At 43.6% G+C, this 25,550-nt stretch overlaps 1 long non-coding RNA gene across 1 annotated transcript in view; it reads left to right on the top strand.

Annotated features, from left to right (window-relative positions):
* The window catches only part of LOC308059507, a 198,428-nt gene that overhangs the window by 161,601 nt on the left and 11,277 nt on the right, over window positions 1–25,550 (top strand). Inside the window, exon 5 of the long non-coding RNA XR_013926274.1 lies at window positions 1–2,920. This exon is cut by the window's left edge and continues 43,257 nt beyond it. This is a non-coding gene — a long non-coding RNA (uncharacterized lncRNA). The remainder of the gene's footprint in view (window positions 2,921–25,550) is intronic.

Genomic DNA, 25,550 nt, shown 5'->3' on the forward strand with positions numbered 1-25,550 from the left:
GGGCAGAGGAGCAAGCGTGGCCACAAGCTGACCCCAGCCTCTCACTGTTGGCACCTTATTCTTCTTGGTCTCACAGGCAATGCATATATAGGGTCCAGCAGGCAAACAGGACTCTGTGGAGGAAGCTGAGCTCAGGGTTGAGCCTGTCTGTGCAGGACCACCTACATAGTAACCTGTTGAGGCCCTAAGGGAAGGGTCCTAGATGGTGAATGAGCTTGCTTGAAAGGGCAACCAGCCAGGGCTTTAGGGTTTTGACAGAGCAAAAGCAGCACAGCACTGGCCTGAGACAAATGCATCTCACTGTGGAGCAAAAGCCAGGCTCAAGATGTATCACGCATAGGTAACCTGCACTTTGCAAGACCACCTGGGACTTAGCACAGGGCAGTGCCCATCCTTGGGACTCTGCAGTGGCATGCAGCATGGTGGCCTGCCAGCCCTCTCCTTCAGCATGCTTTGCTGCGGGGGGGTGATGTATCAGGGTAGGTATGTCGCTGCCAGCATCCGTGGGGAATCCCAAGCCTAAAACCCCCATGAAAGTATTTTATATCCTCACCTACAGCAATATTGTAAGCTATAAATTTTGCATGTGGTCACTGTGTTTTTCCAGAGCACGTAGGCAGCTGTCAGCTTCCTAATCTTGGATTTATTGGCAGAAATGAGAGAAAAGAGGAGGCTCTCATCAGGGACCAAGAGGACAAGCCTATTCTCGGCACTTCAGAGGACTCGCCTGATGGTGGTTAGACGTGCTGGTGTCCCCACAGGCTCCCATGAATGTCAGTCTTCCCAAAGCTGAAGACGATCCACCTCTGCAAGCAACCCCCCTTATGTTTCCAGTACAATCCAGCCCTCAGTTTCCATTCCTTTCTCATACCCACGTACTGAATGGTAATTCAGCAGCAGCACCCTCACAGCCGTTGATGAGGAGCTCAGGCAGAGAAATCAGCCCAAGCTCTATCTCCTTGCAGGAAACCATTTCCAGGGCAGCGTCTGACCTCTGAAGCAGAAAAGGAAGACTTTGGGAGAACTGGCTGTGATGGGCTACAGTTGCACTCTGCCTGGGATCGAGACACATCAGGAGCCAGCAAGCCCCACCTGCCAGAGGTGGAAAACGCAAATAAGGGCCTCCAAAGACCCCAGCTTCATTTCTAGGACTCCTCTCATCCCCATAAACCCTCACTCTCCAATAAAAGCAGCAGTAGAGACTGCAAAATCATGAGCTGGAGTTGCCAGCATTTTCGTGTAGCCAGCTGAAAGGTACAGGGGGATTTTGCTCGAGCAGGACAGCAGACCCAGGGTGAGTGTGTGGCTCTGTTGACTTGAGAGACACACCTCCACACCTCCAAGCTCTCCCCTCCTGCAGCACGGAAAGAGATCATAGCATTCATCTGCAACACCTTCTTTCTGCTGTGGCAGGAGTCCAAAGTACCATGGAAAACCATCAGATAATGGTGGTGCTCACAGGTTGTTCCAGCTCCTGGCTTTCCAAATCACAGCTACTGGTGCCAGGCTATGATTTATTATTAAATAAATGAGAGTTTCCTCACTGTCCTCTATGGATTTTAGCATTTCTTTCAGAACAAGAGGATTGTTTTTCTGTTTGTACCTATGAAAAGAAAAAAAATGCCTTGGAGTGCTTTTCTATGAAAGCCAGGCAAGAAACCCAGAACTGGTTCCTTACATTATTCACATGCACTCTGGCACCTAAAGACAGTTGAGCTCAAGTGTCTCACATTGTGCAAACATGTGAGTATCTGGCAGAAGCACATAACTTACACATCGCTGGTGTGAGTGAGTGGAACTCTTGCATCCAGCGCAGAGCAACAAGTATTATGCCATATAAATAAGTGACAGCTTTGGAAATGAATTCATTTTAAAAGAGCCTGTCAAGTTGAAACCTAGCCACTTTGCAGAAAGGCATTTCAAAACATTTTCAGGTTGATATCTTCCCTGAATTTTCCCCATCACTCTTAGCATCTCATTTTTGTGTCATTTAAAGTTGCTTCCTCTTGTTCTGTGGTGAAGAATCCACACCAATCCCCCAAAAAGCTACAGAGGATATAGAGAAAAACCAATAATCTGTGCAGATTTACATGATAAGGCAAAACAAGGAGCCGTGTTGTGACTGAGGAAAAACAACAAGAGAAATCCATATGAATAAAGCTGGTCAAATAATGGTTTCAAGAACCGGGAGAGGGAAGGCAGGAGAAGGTGTTAGATGACTTTATCCTTGTAAAACAACTAACATACCTGCAATAGAATTGAGCCTCCTCTGTTTACCAGGACAAGCAACTCCAATCCTGCAGAGCTGTGCTATTTTAATTTCTTAAAGTTATTTTATTTTTTTGTTACTGACTAACAGCACAGTTTGGAGCCACCTTCAACATGTTTTGCCTTGGTGCAGGGAACTGGGTTTTCATGGTGTTGTCTGCAGCAGCACTGGTTCCAGGCAAGAGGGTCTCAAAAGGCTTTTTTGCATTTCCCACTTTGGCTTCCTCCAGAGCTAAAAACCGAGTCTGTTTGAGCATAACTCACAGTTACCTCTTTCAGATCGTCTGTAAAATGTTAATGTACTGTGTTCCCATTTAAAGATCCCCTTGCACTGCAAGAGCCACGTGAAGCAGTCTCTATAGACAGGAGAGCGCCCAAATTAATCTAACGGGGAAGAAGGAGGAATAACGAACCTTTACAAAAGGCACCGTGAAATCCACCCAGTGCAAAAGCCCGTTCGCCGTGTGGGCAGGCGGCACCATCAGCCACGGGCGACACTGTCCACCCTGGTGCCAGAGAGCCGCTCCGTTCCGTTCTGTGAACCAGGCAAGATGTGACTCACGCAGTTTGCTTGCAGAGAAGGAGGACCATCTGCTAGTCATGAGCAGATGACAAATGCACTGCATTGCGTCTTGTCGCTACTTCCAAATTTGTAAGTAAACACATTTTGTAACCTCTCTCAGAATGTTTGAGAGCTTCGATAATGGAAAAGTTTAAATTTATGTAACGCACGGGGGGGAAGGGGGACATGCTTTATTCTGAACGGGGTTCGGAAGCGCCCGCTCCGACCTGCTGCCGGTTCCGACCTGCTGCCGCCCCCGCCGCTGCCGCCCCCGGGCGGGCGCGCCGCTTCCGCGGGGCCAGCGCGGGCGGGCGGCCGGGCCCCGCGCTCCCCGGGAGGCGCCGCTGCGCGGTGCAGCCCCGCCCCCTGCCGGCTGCCCGCCGCCCCGAGCCCGGCCGGCCCCGCCGCCACCGGGACACCGCCGCCCCCCCCGCTGCGGCCGCCCCGCGGCCTTTGCCTGGGGTCGCAGCCCGGCCGCCCGAGCCGTGCCGCTGTCACCGCCAGGCCCCGTCGGTGGCGCCTCCTGACGCGGGCTGGGGCGGGAGCTGCGGCCTCCCGCAGCGTCCGGGGGCCGCGGGGGCTCCGCACCGGCAGCGGCAGCGGCAGCGGCATCCGCGCCCACGGCCTCTGCGGCTCCAACAGCTCGGCCAAAACTCGAGCTGGTGCCCGTGCACCGAGTTCAGGCTTGCATGCCCAAAGGAGCCTGAGGAATTCAGGCATCTGTATCCGCTGGTGCTCAGCTTGAAGGCTGAGAGAAGCAATGCCAGGAGTGACCGGGAAACGCTTGGCTTAGCAAGGGCATTATGCGGTCAAGGTACCTCCATGGGCTTTGAAGGGCAGGAGCCCATGGGAAACAAAAAATTGTGCTAATTATAGCTATGGAAGCCGTACACTGAATGCAGACACAAGGCGGCCCAAAATCACAGGACCATCTTCATCTTACATGAGTCCAGCTCTTACTGCTCTTAGACGTGGTACAGTCTCTATTGAGCGTAACTTCATTGTTTTTAGAGAGGGACTGTCCTTTTCCAATCGATCTCATGCTGAGGAAACCGCTTTGCTCTGAGTCTCTGCCATCTGGACCAGACAGACAGGAGGATGAAGGACTCACCGTGCTGCCTCTGAAAACGGCGAGTGGGGGAGCAGGGTGATGGTGAACCCTGTGGCTGCACAGTTCACATGTTAGCTAGCCCAAGGAAACCCTCTGTTGCTGCTCTGCCTTCTCCATCCCAGCTCTTTGTACTCCATGGTGCATCTGCCTGACTGAATTCCCAACTTTGGTGGCTTTCAGCACCTCTGCTTCTTCTGGGTTTCAGCAATGCCGATCTTCCAAATGCTGGAAGATGATGCAAGATGCCCCAGCCTGCCCTCAGTCTCCTTGGTGTTTGTTCACACCTGAGTGAGGGGAGCAGAGTAGCTAGAGGAAGAAAATCAAGAAATCAGCAAGAGACCTCTGCAGAGCAGCTTGTGAAATCACAAGAAGCGATGCACGGCCCTAGAGGGAAAGCACCTGACACTGGCCATGCACCCAGGAAGCCATCCATCATCCTCGCTTGTTAGCTTGTTGGCTTCTCCTCCTTGCTCAAGTCTTCCTTCTGCAGATGCTTCTCTTCACCCACTCCACTTTCCAGGGACTTCTGCATCTGCTTAGCTCTCCTGCTTCTCCTTGTGTCTTAATGCCACCTCTCTGCAACCTCACCTTCAAGCACAAATTCAAATTCTCTTTCCCTGTTCCTGCTGATTTAGAGACCTGCTTTCCTGCTCCATCTATCCCAGTGGAGGCCTGTCCCCTCTGATGCCTCCCAAAAGACACCTCCCCCCTAGCTGAAGCCCAGTATGGTGAGAGCAGAGCTGCTCAGCTGACAGCCCTGGGGCATAGCACAGGGCCTCAGGAGCATGCTGCCAGTCCCACAGGCATCTCTAGGAGACATCTTTGGCTCAGACTTCTTCTCACATCCTCAGTGATTTTGTTTTTTTTCTGGATACCGTCTTTACGCTATGGCCTTTCATCTCCTTTCAGCTAAAATTCCTGTGCAGGCTTCTGGCATTTGGAATCTCAGCTACTCCCACTTCTTTTTCTTTCTGGCCTCGGCAAGCACTGTCTCATCCAACTTGTATCCAGCTCAAACACTGCTATGAGCATCCTTTCCTCATGGGTGGCTTTGGCTCTGCTGCTGCTGCCTCTGCCCCTCTTCCCCTGCTCTGCTATGTGCAGCAGAAGCCCCTTTTCTCTGGTCTCAAGGCCCCCCACTCACTAAACAGATATAATTTCTGCCCTCAGGTAGCTCTTAATACAAGCCTCACTTGCCTACTTGATAGATTTTCAGACAGGCACCTTTCCCGTTCACTCCCACCACTCCTCAGGGGTGTGAGACGGGCACACCGTAAACACCCATGCAGCCGCTCCCTTGTCTTCTGTCAAAATCATCATTAAAAGCCTCCGAGATGCTCTCAGAAAATCTTTACTGTGGACTGCCCCAGTGCTGAGCTTATTTCTGATCTGCCAAACACTGCTGTTCTATCATTTCCTTCTGCTTTCCCTTCTCGTTGCCTACTTTGTCACTTCCCATCGCTTCTGCTTCGGTGCTAAGCTCTCCAGCACAGAGCCTGTCTTTTTTCCTTAACCATTCAGAACTCAGTCTGGTGATGTCCTGGACCTTGATTAAGGTTCCTATGAACTACGGTGATATGAACAGTAAATCATTAGGATCGATTCACTGATGCTATACTGTCACTCCAGGCTTTCACTACAGCTCCTGGTAGTAATTTGTGTTTAACTTTGCTTCAGCACCTCAGTTCTGCAGGTAGGAAATGTGTGATGTTAGTCACTTCTAATCATTGCTGGCATTAAAAGTACTGGTAAATAACCCATAGAAATAAGTGCCATAATTCCTTGTCTCAGAATGAAGATACCGGTTTCTCTGGTGTTACATTTTTTAACCCATTTTGCAGAAATTTTATGTAGCTGTTTAACTTTCATTTTCTTCCAGCTGCTAACCCCTCACCTAGTTCAAATGATTCATCCCCACTGCATTCACTGCCCAGGAATGTTGGCTTTCAACAAACTACAGCAAATAATGTAAAATAAACACGAGTGTGCTTTCATCTCACAACAATCTGGGTTAAGTACATATTTCACACACTGCACCACAGGATATGTTAAATTAAAATCAGAACCACCAGATTTAAAAATCCAATGCCAATTCAAACCAATGCAGAGTTATTTCTGTATTCACTTATAGGCAATAGTGGGCATGAGTAACAGCCATTGCTTTGTTAACCCTAAAATGTGCCGTTTGACAACATTTTTCTCCATTAATTGAGGAAACCCAAGAATTTTTATTTGAAACTACTCTTAGTAGAAATTGCTCATGTGCTGTCGAGTATCCTGATCTCCTTGAACAAACTGGAGAGCCTACAGATAGTTGTATCACCATCTTCCTCTTATTTTAGTTTTCTACATTTTCAAAATTACTTTCAATCACACTCTGAAAAAGCAACCTGGAATGGCTTCCTTGAAATGATAAATGCATTTTTAAATGTCTGCTGCTTCGTGCTGCCAGAATCAAGCAGTATGGGTCTTGCAAGTATTCATTTTCCAGTCAAAGGATGTAGAGGAGTTACATTTGAACAATTGAACAATTTTTACTCGTGTAAAAAAAAAGGTTGCGGAGACTGGGATCTGACCGGAAAATATCCATGTACTGGGCAAGACTCAGATTTAACGCACTCTGACTCTAGATTTCCATAGTGTAATGTTTTGTGAATCTAGCTTCTCATTCCAACAACTAGGATAGGAATCATGCTTGGTTGTTGATTTATTTTGGAGATATACAGAATAGGCATTATATTTACTTTAGACTTTAAACACAAGACTAGAGATCCCCTAGAATTTAGAAAGGCTCTCTTTCAATGCCGTGTTGCTATGTTTAGACTTTAGTGGAGTCTAAAAGCCAGAAATTAAATTCTGGGGCTAGCAAGAGGAAAGGAGAAAATTATTGTAGTTCATCTCTTTTCTTTCTCCATGTTATGGCTTGATTATACTATTGCTTTTCCTCTGCAGTGTCTGCTTGAAGAGATTAACAGGGACATTGTGGGGAGCTTTGCTAATGCACTCCTTTGACAGCAAGACTCGGCTTTCTCCAAGTTGTTTGGAAGGATCTGCGCTTATGGGAATGACTGAAGTATCCTGGGGACAGAAAAAGAAACAATTTCATTTTAATAGGTTAATGGTTCCTGGATCCTGAAGGACCTACCACTTGCCAAAACAACTGCTTGCTTTTCTTCTTTCAGCTTTCATGCTGCTGTAAAGCTAGACATCTTTCCCTGACCAAGGAAAAACATTGACCTTTACTGGTGTTGACAAATACAGCAGAAGATAAATCCAGATACAAATATTTTCACCCATTGCCACAGAAACTCTTTGAGAGCCATATAGCCGTGTCTGGTCAGCTGAAATGTGAATGCAGTCCCTTGGCTGAGAACGGATGGAAAACCTTTCTCTCACTAACAAAGCAGCACTATGTGCTCTTCCACCCAGCACAGGAGGAGAAACATCTCTATTCCCGCAACCCTGCTTTGTTCCTCTTTTACGTCAGGGTTTGTGCAAGGAGGAAAGTGATGAAGCTTACTCTTAGGACTAGAGGCTGAAGGAGGTGGTTATAAGAAGAACAGAGGAGCTGGTTTTAAAAGATGTGCAGGTTAGGCATTTTATTCTAGCTGAGACTTCGAGAGACAACTGAACATTTGTATTCCCAGAATTAGAACAGCTTTTTTACAGCTGTACTGCTGTAATTTAGGTTTAGAGCTCAGTTCAAAACCCAGTACTACCACAACTGGCACTGGTAAAGAGAAGAGGGTAAGTAAGCTAGTAGTTTTTCCTCCTTCAAAATTAACAAAATGATAAATGTCAGGATTTTCAAAATTACAGAAAAATTTAGCCTAAGGGATTTTCTCAGTTGACTTCAACAAACTTTGGATCCAGTCCTTGGAGACATTACTACTTCTAGAGCAAAATGTAACAGCAAAGGAGAAAAGCACAGAATTTCATAGCCACTGTAGGGAAGAATTAGATCTTACCACATTCCTGTGGAGGTCTATATACTCAATGAGAATAGCTTTTCAGCTTCTTTCAGTGGCTGAAGCCCTCAATCTCTAATCTCCAGTTGTGCCTATATTACAGGTTAGGGGTGTGGTAGAGCAAGCTTGCGCCAGGAGATGGGGAGCAGAAGCAGGTACATCCTCAGAAGAGAAGGCGGCCAAGGAAGACTGTAGTTCAAGTTTTGGTCCAAGCACTTCTCTTTTCTACTATTGATTGATAAATTATTCATAGTATCTCCACAAACCAGCCCACTACAGAGCTATATGGAAACCTGCCATGGTAACTTCTTTCCCACCAGACAAAAAAATGCTGATTTGTTAAAAACAAAGGTTTTTATCTAAGTGGGGCAAATTCAGAGAGAATTTATTTTGAAAATCACATTTTTAGAGAAAGTCTTCCAAGACGGTCTCATCTGAACTTTCTGGAAGCAAATGTTTCAGTTTTTCAGTATGAAAAGACAGTTTACAAGGGTTTGACTTTTGTTTTATAGTACATGAAAGAGAAAATTTTTTTCAAGGTGGAGTGAGAATAATTCATGGGGGTTTTATCAAAATGAAACATTGAGAGCAGTTCAAAAAGGATTTTTTATGGATGTGTTTGAGGGGTTTAGTTCGGTCTCACAGGAAATTTGGGAGAAGAATGGAGTGCCTTTGTTCCATTCTGAGGAAGATAAACTTTTCAAACCCACCGCTTTCCCTGTACACCAAAAAAAATACAGCTTTCACCCATCCCTGATACTCAGGAGCCTACATCTTTTGCAATGGCAGGGCTGGAGCTGTGCTGTGGGTGCTTGGTGGGAGGATAGCCAAAGAAAAGCACGGTGCTGTCAGGGGAATAGAAACTTCAGCTTGTGGGTAGGAGTGGGTGAGCCTGAGAATTACCCATGCTTGTCTGAAAATTGGCAGCCTGGCTGGAAAGCATCCAGGATCTCCAAGTGCCCAGAGTTTACAGGCCAGCTCAGGAAACAGCCCTCTTTAACAGCTCTGGGACACCCGGGAGGCCTTTTTTGGTTAAGTGCAAACCTTCACTCACACGCACACACCCCACCTTAAGCAGCGATCCAGTCATTCTCAAAGAATGTCTTAAAAATAATTAAATGACTTTACATCATGTACCAGGAGATTAAATTTTTCTGCCTTGCGTTTCTTAAAGCAACCAGTGTATAAGGTAGCATGTAAAAGTAACAAAAGGTCATACATGGCACTACTTGCTGCCTCCAATGAGGAGAAGTAGCTTGGTACCTTATTACGTCTTTTCTTTGCTAAGGAGAGGAAAGGAGAAAACTGCAACAGTCTTGGTTTGTGCTAGGTAGTATCCCCTGGTCTCTTTAATGCAAGTGCAGGACGGTGCATTTGGGATTGCTTTACCTCCTGAATGATGTGGATGTCTTTCAAACATGTGCTGAACCTTAGAAGTATGTCCTCCTCAGGTAGTATTTGGAGATTCCCTTCATTTGTCCAGTACTTGTAAAAAAACCCCAAACAAACAAAACCAGATTAAAAGTGAGGAAAGGCTCTAAATAATGCCAGTGTGGTATCACCTGCTGGGTTTGGGAGGCTGTTCTGGTTTTCTTTTCAGTTTTTTCACTTTCATGAGACTTAAATATCCATATTTTAGGAGTATCTGTGCTGGAGAAAAAAAGCGCGTCATCAGCAATAGGCAGAAACAGCTGCTAGAAACAGTTCTTGGAATAACGCACTGCGATTAAATGCCTCTATCAGAAAGGAGGCTGAGTGGTAGGGCAGGTCAGCCAGCACCTGCAGAGAGGTGCCTTCAGGGCAGGCTTGGCTTGTGCGTGGGCAGTGTGGCCGCCCCGTCCAGCCTGCCCACAGCGGCCCAGAGCCCTGCACCATGGGTGGTTGGGGTGCTGAGTCCTGTGTCACTGCCCAGCTCCGCTGACGGTGGCCTGGGACCCACACTTCTCTTTCCCTCCCTGTTATGCCACTGTTACAAGCTTTTTTTTCTTTTTTTTCTTCTTTTTTTAATGCTTTTCAAATCAGCTTAACTGCGATTCTCAGGAGAATCTCAACTTTCTTTTCATATTAGGATAATGAAAAATGTAGATGCCGTTTTTGACCACTATTCTGTATCACAACCCTGTGTCTTGGGCACCCCAAACCACAGTACAGATGCGTCTCTAATAAGCTCTCTGGGGCAAGCTGCTAGTCTCCTTGGGTGGAAAAAGGACATAGAGAAGAATAAATACCTTGGGATAAATGAAAAACCTTTTCCAAATTTTTCTCTCTCTTCTCAAGTGCTTGATGAATAACATTATCAAGGAGGAAATAGGGACTAAAAGAGAAAATGACAGTCTATGGTCTTTGTGTCAGACTTGGAGTATGAAAGATGAGAAAGGAAAGAAAGAGACAAAAGAAAGGGAAGAAATAATATGAAAATGAATGAAAGAGAGGAAATGGCCAAGATATGAAAAGAAAGTGAGAGACAAAGTGGCTGAGAAAAGAAGGAGAAGAAATTTTGAAGGAAACATGTCAGGCTGCAAAATAGTAGCTGTACATGTCTCTAGTGGAAAATAGTCATTATGGGGCACGTATAAGCAAATATGACATTAAAAATTACACAATAGCAGATAAGTACAGGCTGTGTAGGTCTGGATAGTTCTCCTCCAAATAAGGCAGCTGAAAAGTCAGTGTTCCCTTACTGCAGCTATTGTGAAGCTAAAGTTCACTTGTACTGAAATGTTTCCTTACTTTGTATCATAGCCTGATAAGTGATTTGTTCCACTGGGAGAAAACCTTTTATCACCATGGCCCATGTGTGTTTTGTTGGCACAGTATATGAAGTCTAATTATTCAATATACTTTTTCAGCTGCTGAGTATTTGTTTGAATTTTTAACAAAGGCAGGGTAAAACAGTGTTTTTGAAAAATTCTAGTTTGCACCTTTGCAGCTCTTCTTCTGCTACTTTGTCTCTCTGTTTACAGCCAAATCCACTTCCTGAAGCAGTGAGGTATTGCCACCCTTAAATCAAAAATCCTTTGAGTGTTTGTAATACCCTGCTCACCCACAGACATACCACTTCTTCCACTGGCCATTCCCACTGCCACTGTGCCAATGGGCTCTGGACAGGCCCTTCAGTCACTTCTGCTTTCATTGAGGGACCGCTGCAGGGACTATGCACGTAGCAGGCACCAAGTGCCATAGCTGCAGTAGTGCAACTGGTTCTCCCAACGCCAGTGCAACCACTGTTTGATGATAGCTTTGACAACACTCTTGCACTTGTTAAACTCCTCCTTTCCTTGATTTCATATGCTGAATGGTAGACAAGGCCATAATCTGTGAACTTCCTACCTTGCAAGCATCTTTCAGCCATACGGTTTAACAACCAGGTGTCCTCTTACAACTAAAACTACCTGGCAATGGCACAGAACTTTTCCAAAATGTGCCATGTAAACATGGTGGCTTTTTCAAGGTGGCTTTTTGTTTCCTCCCTACTCTATTTACACAGTTACTTATTTTGCTGGATTTTTTTCTCTTCAGTTCTTGATTGATACAGGCTTTACATTAAAAGAAATGTTAGCCCTTTCCTTTGCCTCTGCAGACATGTGTGCATCTGTTTAAACTGAAGAGCATCACAACTTTCTAGTATAAAGCATGTTATGTTTTATGGTGATACTACATTTGACCGTTTTGACTAGTAGTCTTTGTAACTGAAAAGTACATAGAAGTTGGGCAAAGGTTAGGCAATATGTAAACATCATGCACCAAGAAAGGCTGGTAATAACGGCTGTAAATCACAGACTGGGTAAAAGCTGATGGTGGACTAAGCTGTCATTCAATAAAGAAACAACTTTCTTCCTTTGCACCCCTCAGCATCCCTCCCATTTAATGATGTCTACCACAATCAAAACTATTCCCAAGCTACTGACCACATGTCTTGAGATGTACCCCTAGAAATTTCCTTGGGGATAAGTTGCAGATCAAGATACCAGAGCGCTGGTTGGCTGCAGCTCTATTAAAAATCAGTCAGAGAGGGAAAGTAAGGAGAAATCAATCACACAGCAAAAAAGAGTGTGGCCCAGGGTAGAAACCAGAACCCAAAACTTATTTAGGACAGAAAACTTACTGAAAAGTCTAACCATCATTTCCCAACAAGGAAATGAACTTGTTTGTTCCCACTGGTCCAGGAAGAAAAACAATGCAGGATAAATAAACAGGATCACCCCAAATAAATATTTGCCTCTGAGTGTCAGCGTCAAACCAGCATCATCCTGGAAACAAACTGGCAAGATCCTGAATGTTGTCTCTTCTGCTGGGATGAGGGAAATACTGCATGAAGCCACTGGAAAGCATATGGATTTACGAATACAGAACTGGGACACTGCAATGAAGATCTGTCTTTCCTTAATTTGCAAAAATTCTCAGGTCTAGATAAGAAAATGCCAGTAAGAGAAAGAGAGTAGCCTAAGGTCAGTGTCACGTCTCAAGGTGACATGCCTTCCCCTTTCTCTGAACCAGTGCTGTTGCCCTGTTGAGCTGGCTGGAAAACTAAGGAAATTTTGCCATTTGAACTGTTTACTTTTCAAACAAAAAGACTTTCAGATTTCTTGCAAAGCAGAAATTTCATAATTCTAGCAGCTGTGGAAAATCCTTAGTGCACTATTCTGAGACTTCATTTAAAACGTGGTTATGTATTAATACATGGGCTTTCATTTTTCAATTGATTAAAGGCCTGGAAGCAGTAGTACTAGTCAGTGACTTGACCGTGGACCACTAGCGATCCCTCTGAATCAAGGTCCTTTCCAACCCAAACTATTCTATGATTCTATGATACTTAGTGCAAGCATGTTACAGGCATCTCAGGATGGTGAAAAGGATGAGGATGATGTTCAGTGGGCAGCCAGCAGGCACAGCGGGGTGATGACATTATGCTACTGAAGGGTCCATTCATCCTTCTGAGCTCCTTTCTGCTAGGGGGCACTGAGAAATCGCAGTGCTGCTTGGTGCGGGAGGTGCAACTCAGATTTGCACAGACATGGAGAAGACATAGGAACACAGATTAGCTACAATTCCTGTAAAAGCTTGAATTTTGACACATCTTTGTATCTCCTCGCTGCCCTCTTCCATAACAAACCTTCTTTTAATCCAGTTATTATATTTTAGAGGTACTAATGGGAAAAGACCTCTTGTGTCACCATTCCTATCCCCCTACTACCACAGGTGACTACATCCTATAAGGATCTTCAAAAAAACCTGCCCAAACTCCACCTTAAAAATGTTCTTTTGAACAACATGGCTTAACACAAATATTGAAACCTGAGGTCATGATATCATTCTGACTACAAGCTTTGAAGTAACCTTTGAAAGTAGTACAAGAGGGCTGTTTTCTGCCATCAGATGACACGTTATTCTGCAATGACATTCGCCTTCTCTCTGAGTGTGGCACACTGCGATTAAGAAGTGTGTTGTTTATCTTCTGCTCACAGTCACTTGTAAAGGTCTTAAATACCTGTGCCACATGACCAGCCATCCTGCCTATTCTCCACTACATTGTCGTTCAGCTTTATGTGATTTTAACACTCTCGAGCCAAATCTGAATGCGTGGGACAGCACAGTACTTGTTCCAGACACGTTCAGTGAATGCTGAGGTAGGATTTTATAAGCATCTCTGAAATCCCGTGGTACATTCTGTTATGATCCCTCCACCCAGAAGTTTTATGAAACAGTCAAGTTTCAAGGCCAGGAGTTACCATCACAATCATTTACTCTAACCTCCTGCATAACATCTGCAGTATTTCATTCACTCAATCCCTTAATACCCCTAAGGGAATCACTGTTCCCTCTTACGTGAATGAACTCTCCTGTGCCAAGTAACTTCTGTTTAAAGAAAAAATATTCTCAAGAAAAAAAAAAAAACCAAAACAAAACCCAAAAAACGTCCACCCTTGCTTACATCACCTTTCAATATCAAATACCTTCTCTTTACATAAGGGCTAATAAGCTATAAGCAAGCCATCTGCTGACTTCATCAGTAAGTTAAACAAATGGAGCTTCCACTCTGTCTTTGTGAGGTATATTTTTCCACTTATCCGAGGCTTTTTGTGCACCCTCCTTGAACTCCGTCTGGTTGGTCACATTCATTATTGAAGAGGATGCCAGAGCAGACACAGCACTACAGTGAAGGTCTTGGAGTCTGGCTCAGCTGAGATACCCAAAATATGGGTGTCTTGCTAAGGCTATCCCGAGGGCCAAACCTCTTGTCTGGAAATCTGTAACACATCTTCTCTGTGCTGCCCATGAGGAGCTGAGAAATACAAACTGTTTCTTTGAACCTCCATGAGGAATCCAGGTAAAAAGCAAAGGTTACAGACCAAAGCTCTGGGGACAGGAACAAGGGAGAGGGCCTGCTTTTGAGGACATTTCTGTCTCGCCAGTCCTGACACAGTTACCTGTTTAGGAGATAGGGTTAATATGTACATTGTCACAGCATTAAGGAGCTGCAGATCAAGGTCAGAGCCCCACTGTGCCAGACATTACAGATCCAAAAGCTAAAGCTGCTCCCTGCTCTGTGAACAACAATTTCTGTCATGTTTTATGCTACAGACTCAGAGTGCTCATAGGGCTTTTGTTTACTGTTTGCCCCACTGTGGTTCAAAGTAAAAATTATAGTAATGATCGACCTAGTTCTTCTGTATTTATTTTAATCAATGCCTTGTCTGCTTTCTTCCAACCCTCCAAGAGTGTTTCCAGTGATACAAAGGGCTTGTAAGATAGGATATCAGAAAGCAAGTTGCCAAGTCTAGCAGACCTGTATATAGTAAAAAATAACAGTAAAGACTTCTTTTTTTCTTTTCTTTCCTGACCTATATTCATTCCTGACCTATATTAGAAAGATGTGTACAAATGTTAATATTATAAGCAAAACAGGGAGGATCAGAAACTTTGTATAGATATTAAAAATAGTGATTTATCACTTCATCAGATTTTACTTCCCTGTCTAATTCTCAGTCACAGCTCTGCTCACCATGCCTGGATAGTAAAGGTGTTCAGTAAAGAAACTGGGACTAAACTCAATAGGAAGCAGTTGTGGAATACTTTTACCACAGAGCAGCTTTGTGAAAGCAGAGGTTGTATTCCTTGATTTCACCGTGGAAAAGCAGTGCTGGGATGTGTATGAGGAAAAGTTATTTGATACATGCTGTTATTCTTTACTTTATTCTCTTAATAATAATGGATATGAATTCAAACTGTGTCATTCAACTCTGAGTTTGTTTACAAAGAGGTCAAGGAGTGAAGGAGATGGCATCCCATCTGAGGTTTGACTTACACCGCATAAAGAGATGGGGAAAATGTAACTGAACTTAATTCCTATTTAATATGGTGGATTTTGTTTCTGTTCCTTTCTAGAAACAAAAATGTGGTCTATTGTTTTTTAAGAAAGAAAAGCTGTGATAAAAATGATGAAGTAAGAGGTAGAGACCATAACGGGAAGATTCTGGATGCTGATGGCCTCTCTTCCCTAGCTGCTCTCATCACTCTTGGTTTTATCCTGTGAGGACTCAGCTGGGCTTAATGCTTCCAGCAAGAGGAGTGAGCCATGGGCTTCTAAGGTCTAAACATCTTCCTCTGAGCATTTTTGTATCTGTGCATGTACATGTACACACATACAAAGAGAAAGTGAAAGATCATCCCAGCTCTGAAAAGGTAAATTACTAGACAGCTTTGGAACAGCAGAAAGCAAGTAATACGGGGCCTTGTAATCACATAATTGGTAATCAGTATTACAGAGTGTGATATCTAAAATTTACTCCTATTTTTGCAATGAAATAAACAAGTCACAGAAGAAGCAGCAGCTCCATCATTCTTCTATAAGACAGCATCGGCACTCCAAAGGACATGGTGGCCATGGAGAACTTGGTTTTCATGGTCATCAAGTACACCTGATGAGTGTCAGCACCATTTGTGGTGCCCTGCAGAATACAAAAAATACATTTTAGCTCTCGCTAAAAAGAATTTCATGCAAAGGCCCAAGCCAGAGCCCCCAGGAATTAGTGGGAGGGCTGTGAAGTCAGTCACAAGACTACAGGACTTTCCTAATGTGGAAATACCAGTCCATGAACAGAAGTGACCTGGACTCTCAGGATTGTATAAATCCCACTGAAATTCACCTTAGAAATGCCTCTCTAGGTGTTGCTTCTGAAAATGTTGTGTCCAAGAACAAATGAAGGTAACCCACCCTGTGGAAAGTGTACTGAGGGAACCTCAGGCTCCTTGAATGTCACTGGATTTAGACACCAGATCTTCTAGCCACACAGTGTCCCCAACTTCCTGCTTACAAACTGCTTCAACATTGACTCAGTAGGAATAACACCATCCACTGAATCACCCACCCATCCACAACACCTGCTTCTTCCTTAGCTATTACGCCTTCCCTGGAATGACTCAGTTTAGCTGCTGTGAGCTTGTGGGATGGGAGAAGACCATACCGTAAGACACACGAGCTGAGGGGTATGCAAGGCCCCCTACTAATTACTGGCTTTCTGCAATCTGGGATGCAATAATCCCTTGTCCACTCCCTGTGACTCTACACAGTTGGGGGTTGTTTTGTAACTTTTCCAGCCCTGCCTATCTGGAACACTTTCCTGCCGAGACACTGACTCACTTCCTCTTTAGGAAGCTCACCCAAAATCCTTTTCGCTTGAGCTTATAAACTATTATTAACTCCATCTGTAAAGCAAAACTTTACTCATCAGTAGAGCTAGCTGGGAATTTTCCAGTGATACACACTTTTTTATTGGAAGATGTTGATTTGTTAAAACATAAATCATTTTTAGAAACAGGCCAGTTTTGCTTAGGCTTTCATCAGAAAAATTGCTTGCATCCAGAGAAAAAGAACAGTTCAGCTTAGCCAAGACGCTAGCAGTTAGGTCACTGACATAGCAAAATCGGGCTTTTTGGCAAAATAGGGACCTGAATCTCATTCCCCTATCCTACACAGTGCCTTAGCAACCATCATCTCCTAGGACAGAGCAAGTTCATGGCCTCTCATTGATGCTTTTTGTAATTAAGTGAACTGTCAGTGGCACAAGGACTTGGTCCTGATAGCTGCCCCATTTTCCATCAGTGCTTAATCCTTAGATGACTGGCACTTCAGGAAACCCATTGTGGTTTTCCTCTTTCTCATTTTCCTGAGAAATTTCAAAAGGTCTCATGTTGTTCCCACTGAGGAGCAGGATGCTTTTAAAATCTTGAAATTTTTCACAGAACAGGAGAACTTAAAAGAAAAATAATCCAGATCAGTTGTCCTTACTGTTTTTACCAATGTTAGTCCCAAGCAGCAGATCAGTTTCTTAGCCTTACAAACACACAGGCTGTAGCCAACATGAAGTGTTTTTCTTAGGTCTGATGGGGAATTTCTTTGTGATGTACCTCCATTAGAAAAGAGACCACATCAGTCAAAGTGTTTGCTCTGAAATGCTTCATATTTATTAAATTTCTGATGAATGAAGTGATGGCTTCCTGTGGTTGACGGACACTCCAAATTTGTTAGAACATCGGCACAATTACACATTTGGATATTGCTACAGGTAAAACCTGGCCCATTCCCCATGTGTTATGAGCTAAAGAAGCAAGACTCAACTGGCAAGTGTGGCTTTTTTTACTTCGTTTTTCACCCATGGCTCATGATTAATGTCTTTCAGAAGCAGCTTGAGATATTTACTTAAAATCAGATTCTAATATTTAGATAAATATTCAGTAGTTTATTCTGCATCTATATTTCTGTCTCTTTGAAAATATGCCTTTGTTCAGTAAGAGGAATGCCGTTGTCATCTGAGCTCTACCCCTATTTTGTATTCCTATAGTATTGCTTAGTAGGAATCATGGGGCTAATGGAACTATCCCTACTCATTTTGGTTTTGTAATCTGCTGCTCATCAGGTGTTGAGATTCTGGGCATCTTACAAACTACAGGTTGCTTCCCATCTAACAGCCCGGAAGCCCTGGAACTGCTAGGTGCCATGGTCCTACAAGAGCAATCGTGTGCTGTCCAGCATAGCTGCAAGCACCCATTTGATCAAAACAACCAAAAAGGATGGTACACATCTTTCTGAAAAGCAAATGGTTTGGTTGCTATTTAGGCTGGAATAGCCTACTGTATGAGGACACACTTTGTTCTAGTACTGTTTCCTTAACTGTGAGACTCCATAGTGAGAAAGAGCTTCCTTCTTCTAAGAGAACTTCATCATTGAAGAGATCTCATTTCTAGGGAAAATGCTTGTCACCTATTTCTAGAAAAGACATTCTTTCGAGAAGGTTTAGCCTTGACCATGTCTGCTTTCCACATATGTCCTGTGGACCCATGTTTACTGCTGGAACAAAAGAACAGGGAAGGGAAATGTCTGTGCAAATGAAATTTTCAACCCGAGAGCAGAGTCTCAAACGGGTTTGACTGCAAAGGAACAGGAAAGAAAAAATCCAAACCAATCTGCCTTTCCCACCCCCTCTATTTGTCAGTTGCTCCCCCTCCTTTAGACTGTCAGATTTCACTCCCATTCTACTGTATGGGCGCATAAATCTTGCCAGAAATGCTTCACTCACTTAACACCTACCTGCTGGAGCTTAGATTCAGAGAGAGGGGGAAAAAAACAACCTCAAACCCTGGCAATTCTTATAAATCACAGTGTTGCTAATCTCTTTTCAAGAGAGTCAAATGTAAAGTCATGTTCCTTCTTGTGAAAACATTACTAGCCTGTGGGTGTCAACACAGCCTTCTTTTCCAAGAAATCTGTTGCATCCCACAGTGACTCTAGAGAAATTGCACTCTGATGACAGTGAAGAGAGGCTGCTAGAAAAACATCACACGCCAATTCCATACAACAGCAACCTCAACAAGCACTTGTTTTTGTAAGATCAGCTCTCTCTAGTTTCACAAAAAGCAGAACTGAACTTCACCAAGACACATTTTAGGGGAGTTGTTTTTACAACGTCATTGTTGCAAGCTCTTTCCCCACCCCAGAATCACATTTTCAGCTTCCTTATTCATTCCATGCCAAGAGACACTACCCCATTTCTTCACGGCTCTCATGAAGAATAAAAAACAACTTCAGCTACCTGGAAGCTACCTTTACACATCTTTCTACACCCTGTCATCTAACAGTGGAACTATCCTCCTTCCTTGAAGTACACCTCCTCAGCACCAAGTAGGTCAGCCAACGGCAACTACCCTGTTTTGATAAAGGTCATGTCCCCTCCTGATGAAAAGACCATCCCTGGTCCGTCCAACCCTTGCAGAAACCCATCTACTCATGAGATCTCAGGAAGATCCCATGCTGTTTCCCAGATTAGTAGCTGGAAGGTGTCCATAGACCATTTGCAGGGAAAGAGCCTTTTCCAGAAAGCATTTTTACAAGAAAAAAAGAGATGCTTTATGAAGAGAGGGTGGAGTCTCGGGCATTTAGCATCCAGAATATTACCAAAAGACAGCACCCATGAAGTACTGTAGTTGCACTTGAAATCACATGGAATGTGTGACTCCCCTACATTAGAAGTTCCTCATTATCAAAACAGGAACATCCTTCGAATTTATGTGCATGACGAGGAGCACCATAAACTGACTTGAAACCCTCCTAGTTCCTGCATTAACCAGTCTGAATCATTGGAACTTACAATTTTTTTGTGTGTGTTTTGTTTTTATGTATTCATCTGTTTGGGTAGAGAGAAAAGTTCTTAGATCTATTTGTGTGTGTTAGTGTCTAGAGCTTCGACCATAACTTTGCCTTGGCGGTGTTTCTGTCCAAAATAATGACTCGCCGTGCGACAGTTTCGTATGAAGTCATGGGGCTGTTTCAGAATGCTTCACTGTAGACGACACTTACCCTTTCTGACCCTCCCGCTTCCCTCTCAGCAGTTACCCCACTACCAGCATGAAGTCAAGGCACCACCTTTCCAGACTGCCCGGAACAGGCAGTAGCACATGCCACAGTCTGTGTCTGTCAGCCAATGCATGCACACCTTAGGCATGAACAGGCAAAGCTTAATGCCTCACAGCCCTTAATGGGCAAGTTCACTGGCTGACAGATATATGTGTCACCATGTGTTACTTCATTACAAGAGAGTTTGTTAAAAAATAAACAAACTTCGAGCTACAAAAAAAATAAAGATAATTTAAAAAAATTGTTCAAATGCAACTATTCATAGGGAAGTAAGTGCCTGCTCAAGAAGAAAAGAGGAGGCAATGAGCTGGTTCCACTTAACACATTGTTCTTCACTTTGACCTCCCAAAGAGCTGGAGGAAGAGGCCACCTCCTCCTTCTAAAGCTCACCCTCTCACTTCATTATGTAGTGGGGAGGTCTGAGGAACTGCTGCTTGAACACTGGCTTTGGTAAAACTTCCATGTTTTCTCTCTCCTTGTTTATGATTCCATCTCTTCCGGGTTGCAGGCTGTACTTCCAAGGCTCGGGAGCAATCAGCACAAGAGCTGGCTGTGCAAAGTGGCTCAGGGCAACAAACCCACCAGGGACCTCACCAGAGTCCCCACCTCGCAGCACCAGCTGGCCCCACTCCCTGGTCTCATCTCACTCTGGCTCCCTCTATGGCGCATCTGTCTTGCAGTCCTCTCCCAAATCAATTTCTACTTTGATGATCTAAAAGTCTGGAACATCTGAAAAACGTTTTCAAAACCCATCAACAATAAGGCAGGAAAAAAGAACAGAAGGAAAAGTTGCTGGAAAATTAATGAACCAACAGATAAAAAAAGCACATACATGTTTTAGAATGACTATTTGAGGGACTGGGGAAAAAAATCATTTTCTATGAATTGTTTCCTATTAAAAGTTTGTAGCAAATTGTGATCCCAATAATAGCATTGGCAAGCTAGCATCTGTTTTGTTCTGGTTCATTAATCCATTCTGAGAGGTGACAGCCCATATCATGATTTCTTGGCAAGGCAAAGAGGCAGTTCTTTGGGTAAATTGTAGCTCCACTGACATCACATGGTACCATGATAATTTACACCACACAAGGGCCTATTCCACCATCTAAATTCCCTTGCCCATCACATTACAGTTTGTATCCAGGCCAGCTTTCCTTTTGTGGTTAGCATCCTCATCGTTTATTATTTACTCTGTGGCAGAAGCTTGAAGTCGCAATCAGGATGCCATTTGCACAGCGTTAAGTCCTGTGACAACATACACAACGCTATTCCAAAGAGCTTTCGTTCTTATTCTACTACTATCTGACATATTCCTACACCGAGTCCATCCAAATAGATTTTCACCAAGTGCTTAAATGGCTAAGCTTCGGCCAAGAAGGCACCATAGAATTCCTCACAGTGGCATGCTAGATGAAATGTTAGTATCACCAATTCATCCAATTATTTTTCAGTAGAAGCTGGGGCCAGAAGGGACTTTGTACGTCATTACTCTTGATATTCCAGACAATTTTGTTTGGAGTTTGGTTCTGTGGAAAGAAATAATAGTTTGTTTCATTGACAGCAGAGGACAAGTAAAAATTAGTGCATTTTACAGGACATAAAAAAGTCCATTAGAAAATTATGTTTAGAGAGAGACATTTTTCATCATGCAGCACAACTCTTCACCATGTTTCAAAATAAAATATTGATGAAAAGCATATAACTAAATTTACCAAACATTATTTTTTGAGTCATCTGTAAGTTTAGAGAGATTATAAGAGAATAATTCTGGAATGTGATGGAGAAAAGAAGGGGGATAGTAGTAGTTTAAATTGTATCTTTTTTTTTTTTTTTTTTTTTTTTTTTGTCTCTGCTTACTGAAGGAGTTAATAATGGCTTACAATAAGTTGATTTTGGTAATGATTCACTTCCATGCTTTAGTTCACTTCTTGCTCCTGTCAAACTGAATTTCAGCCCAAATCCAAACCATAAATATGGGCACCTGAGGAATTCTGGATTGCCTGAGATCTGTATTCAGATCTCAGTTCTGTATATGAGCCAGGACAAAAATCTAGATCTGAATGCCCTCAGATGCTACTGCTCTGCTTGTGGGTCCGCCTATCCTCAGCTGGGACTCCTCTCCACTGGAAAGCCAATTATTATTCAGGGAACAAGGGGAGGTCGATCTCCTCAAAAATACTTACAAAATGACAGTTGAAAATCTTGAAATGTTTCCTGAATGCTTGTGGAATCTGCCTGGAAGAGACTCTCTAAACAGAACTACCCATGAATCCAAAATCCCTTTAAATTTTTGTTGTAACTCAAGTTAAATTTCTGGGTTATTCAAATTTATGCAAAATTGAGATAAACTTCCAAGATTCAGTCACTTTTAATAGCATGGGATACAGACTTCTCAAACCTGCTGTGAAAGCTGAAACCTGGGCCAGCTTTTTATCCACAAGCTGAACTTCACATCAGTAAAAAGTACATCGTTCTTTTCTCTCACTTCCTATACTGTTTAAGGAAAAGAAAGATAATACAGGAATATCCAGGACAGCTAGAAAAATTGTTTCTAAAAAACACAGTCCTTTCTCATGCTGGCACTTCCATTTCAATCAGATGCTTTGTTTTACACATTTACCAGCTTGCGTACATTTGCCAAATCTACATGGGGGGATACACAGTCTCTTTACCAGCAGGGTTAACTTCAGAGGTGACCCAGGAACCTGCTCAGCCAAGCCCTTGCCTGCAAGTCAGAGGCTGAGGATGGCTGTATTGGCATCTTAACCCATACCAAGCCACCGCTGCCAACTCCACACAGGATTTTTCTAACTCCCTGTTCCAAAAGAAATGTCTCCAGCCAAAATTCCCTCCTGGCCTGCAAATATGTTCAGGCATACACCTCTGTGCTGTAAATGAAATATCTGGCGTATTGCAAAACCATACTGAAGGAGCCAACTGGAACAGAGCAGAGCTAGCACTGGGAGAAGGTGTTTGAGCTGTTGAATTTAGTGACTACGCATATGTCATATCCAAAGGAGCATTATACATTTCACTTCAATAGTCATGTTGGTGGGTATCAATTTATCACCTGGTCTTTTGATACCCAGTAATGGATATTTTGAGAAGGATTTCTTGCCTTATGTGGAAGGCAACTATCTGTTATCCTGCTTGCAAAGGAAAACAAAGTCCTTGTGCCATCCACTGACTTAAACAATAAAAGATATAAGGGACGTGAAGTGTCCTGTTTAGTTCCAACAACATAGCTATTGTGCCCTGACCACATCTTTTTAAGTCCAGGCCAAAGAAAGTGGGACCAGCCTTTGAAATTTCTAATGAACGCCAGTCAAAAGACCGCAGGGTATACATGCCTTTGGATACAAAAAAACATTTCTAAAGGGGCTGGTATGAACAGTTTAAAATTCGGTATTATGTTTTCCTGCTTTCTAGATTTCAGCACTTTCTAAGGGGCCACATTAGTAAGGAGGAAGAAACCAGAGAGAATTAAAATTAAGTAGCACGGATTTTGCATGTTTCTTAATGAACTAGGAGAGCAACCAAACACCATGCCATTTGGGGAAATGACAAGACCAAAGCATGAAACCATGAACTTTCATTCTATGAGTCAGTTGTTACTGAGAACTGCCTGAGTCAGTGACAACAGTCTGATTTCTGATCTTTGGTATACATGCACTCAGTTTTATTCCAATGTCATACATGAGGTATTACCTAAAAGTAGCCTGAAATAATGAAGTAATCCTAAATTTCCTCAGATAGCAGTAGCAGAGTATCTAGCAGTCCTGAAACGCTGTGCAAGGTTTATAAGGCACTGTATCAAACTTTTAGTGGCAGAATTTAATATTACCATCATTTTCCTCCAGATTTTACTCTCTTAAGAAGTTGGCAAAGAAAAAAGAAGTAATGAAGGCTGGATGATTCCTCAGGAATCATTGGTCTATTATTTTCCTGAGGGCATGACTGTTTACACCCAACAGACATCTGTCTGATCTGGTATCAAGAATCCCCAGCTATAAAGAATCTATTAAGCTTTTGTGGAACTCAGCACACAATGATGCAAAGTAAATTCATAAATGTGAAGAGCATCTCTAAGGTCCCACATGCCTAGGAGCACACAACTGTGCAGCAAATTATGGGAGGTAGCACCTGACCATGTAAGACACGAGGGTCCTTCCTGAGAACAATTCATACTTGCAGCTGAGTCTTGCAGGCAGAAGATATTCCTTCTACTGTGTCCCAAATAGGCAGCTCTTCCCCTCTCATAAGCCTGAGCATGAAGCAAGGAAAAAAGCTTTTAAGAGGGGAGGAAAAGGAACACGGCATCAGCTTGGGAAAACGTAACCACTTTGTATGGGTAAATAACAGGCTTCCCTGGGCCATCCTTACAAGCAGTCCGTTAACTTCATTTCATACTTTTCATGTGCGGGTGCCCAACAGGCAAAAGCAACTTCTACACATGGGAAACTTGCATGGGCTCCCCATTGCTTAGAAAGAAACTCTTCTATCCCAGGTGGTTTTCAGACCCCACTGTAGTCCTTTGGGATCTCACTTCTAGCTCTGACACTTTCCCTATGGGCGTGCAGTTTGCTGTGATCTGCCCATGTGAAGTCTCCACATTCGGGTTTTCCCTTCATTCACCAGCAAGGAGAGCAAAGGACACGTTTCTCCTTGGAGCTCCTGCCTACAAGATTTACTATCTAGAATAGGTCTTGAATTTTTTCCTCATTTGCCACCAGGTCCTTTACACTTTAGGTACTGTGCTGTCATCTGAGTGCCCAAGGCCAAGCCTGCTGTGATGCATTTTACATGATAAACAAAATGAAGAGCCTTTGGTGGAGCAGCCTCCTCAGGAGAAAGCACCAGGACTTTTCTAAAATCCTTGGGCAACTATTGCCAGATCCTATAGCAGACTGTAGGCCCAGCAGGAATCTGTTAATCGTGAAATTTTGGGCTACAGTGTTAGGGGACAGCTAGGGATGGCTGCTTCCTAGGGAAAGAGAGCCAGGAGCCTAGCCTCATAGCAAGGCATGCATCAGCTCTGGGGCTCATTGCACTCACTGTGCAGTTCCCTGGCCAGGCAGAAAAATAACCTATTAAAAAGAAAGAAAAGCATAGCTGTTTCCTGACCGAAGGAGCTGAGTTAATTCATGGCAGTGGCTGAAGAGCACAAAGGAAGGGCCAAGACCATGCAGACAGGAGTGGGGATGGGGTATGGCATGAGTAGAGGAGGAGGAAGAAGGATGCAGGAGGTGTTCTTGGAGGTGACAAACCATAATATTGGTTCACCTGCTGTAAGTAAGCTCATGTTGATCACATGTTGTGCTATGTAGCAGGCGAAACACTGGCTAGCAGCTATATGGAAATGGAAGCTACACATCCTACCCTGTTTAGCCCTGTGTAATAGCATGAGATGTCTCCTCTCTGAAGCATCTTTGTGCTTACAGTTAGATAAAAAGCAGTCCTACGCTTGTTCTTTCCCTTTTTACCTACTGATGGGAGTAAAGAGTTTTTTATCTCTCGAGCTCCAAATCACTGTGCTTATGATAAATCTATCAAACTCCACTTTAAGAAAATGCAAGACATAGGAAGTGTTCGCAACAGTCAAGAGGGATAGATTATCACATCAGACAGTCTTGGCAATATTTATAATTTTCCATGCATTTATAAATTTCATGTGGTACAGCTGACTTACTATACAACCCAGAAAAAACAAGTTGGCCCAGCTTGGAAAAA

Source organism: Falco punctatus, assembly GCF_963210335.1.
Source record: "Falco punctatus genome assembly, chromosome: 2".
Classification (NCBI taxonomy): Eukaryota; Metazoa; Chordata; class Aves; order Falconiformes; family Falconidae; genus Falco; species Falco punctatus.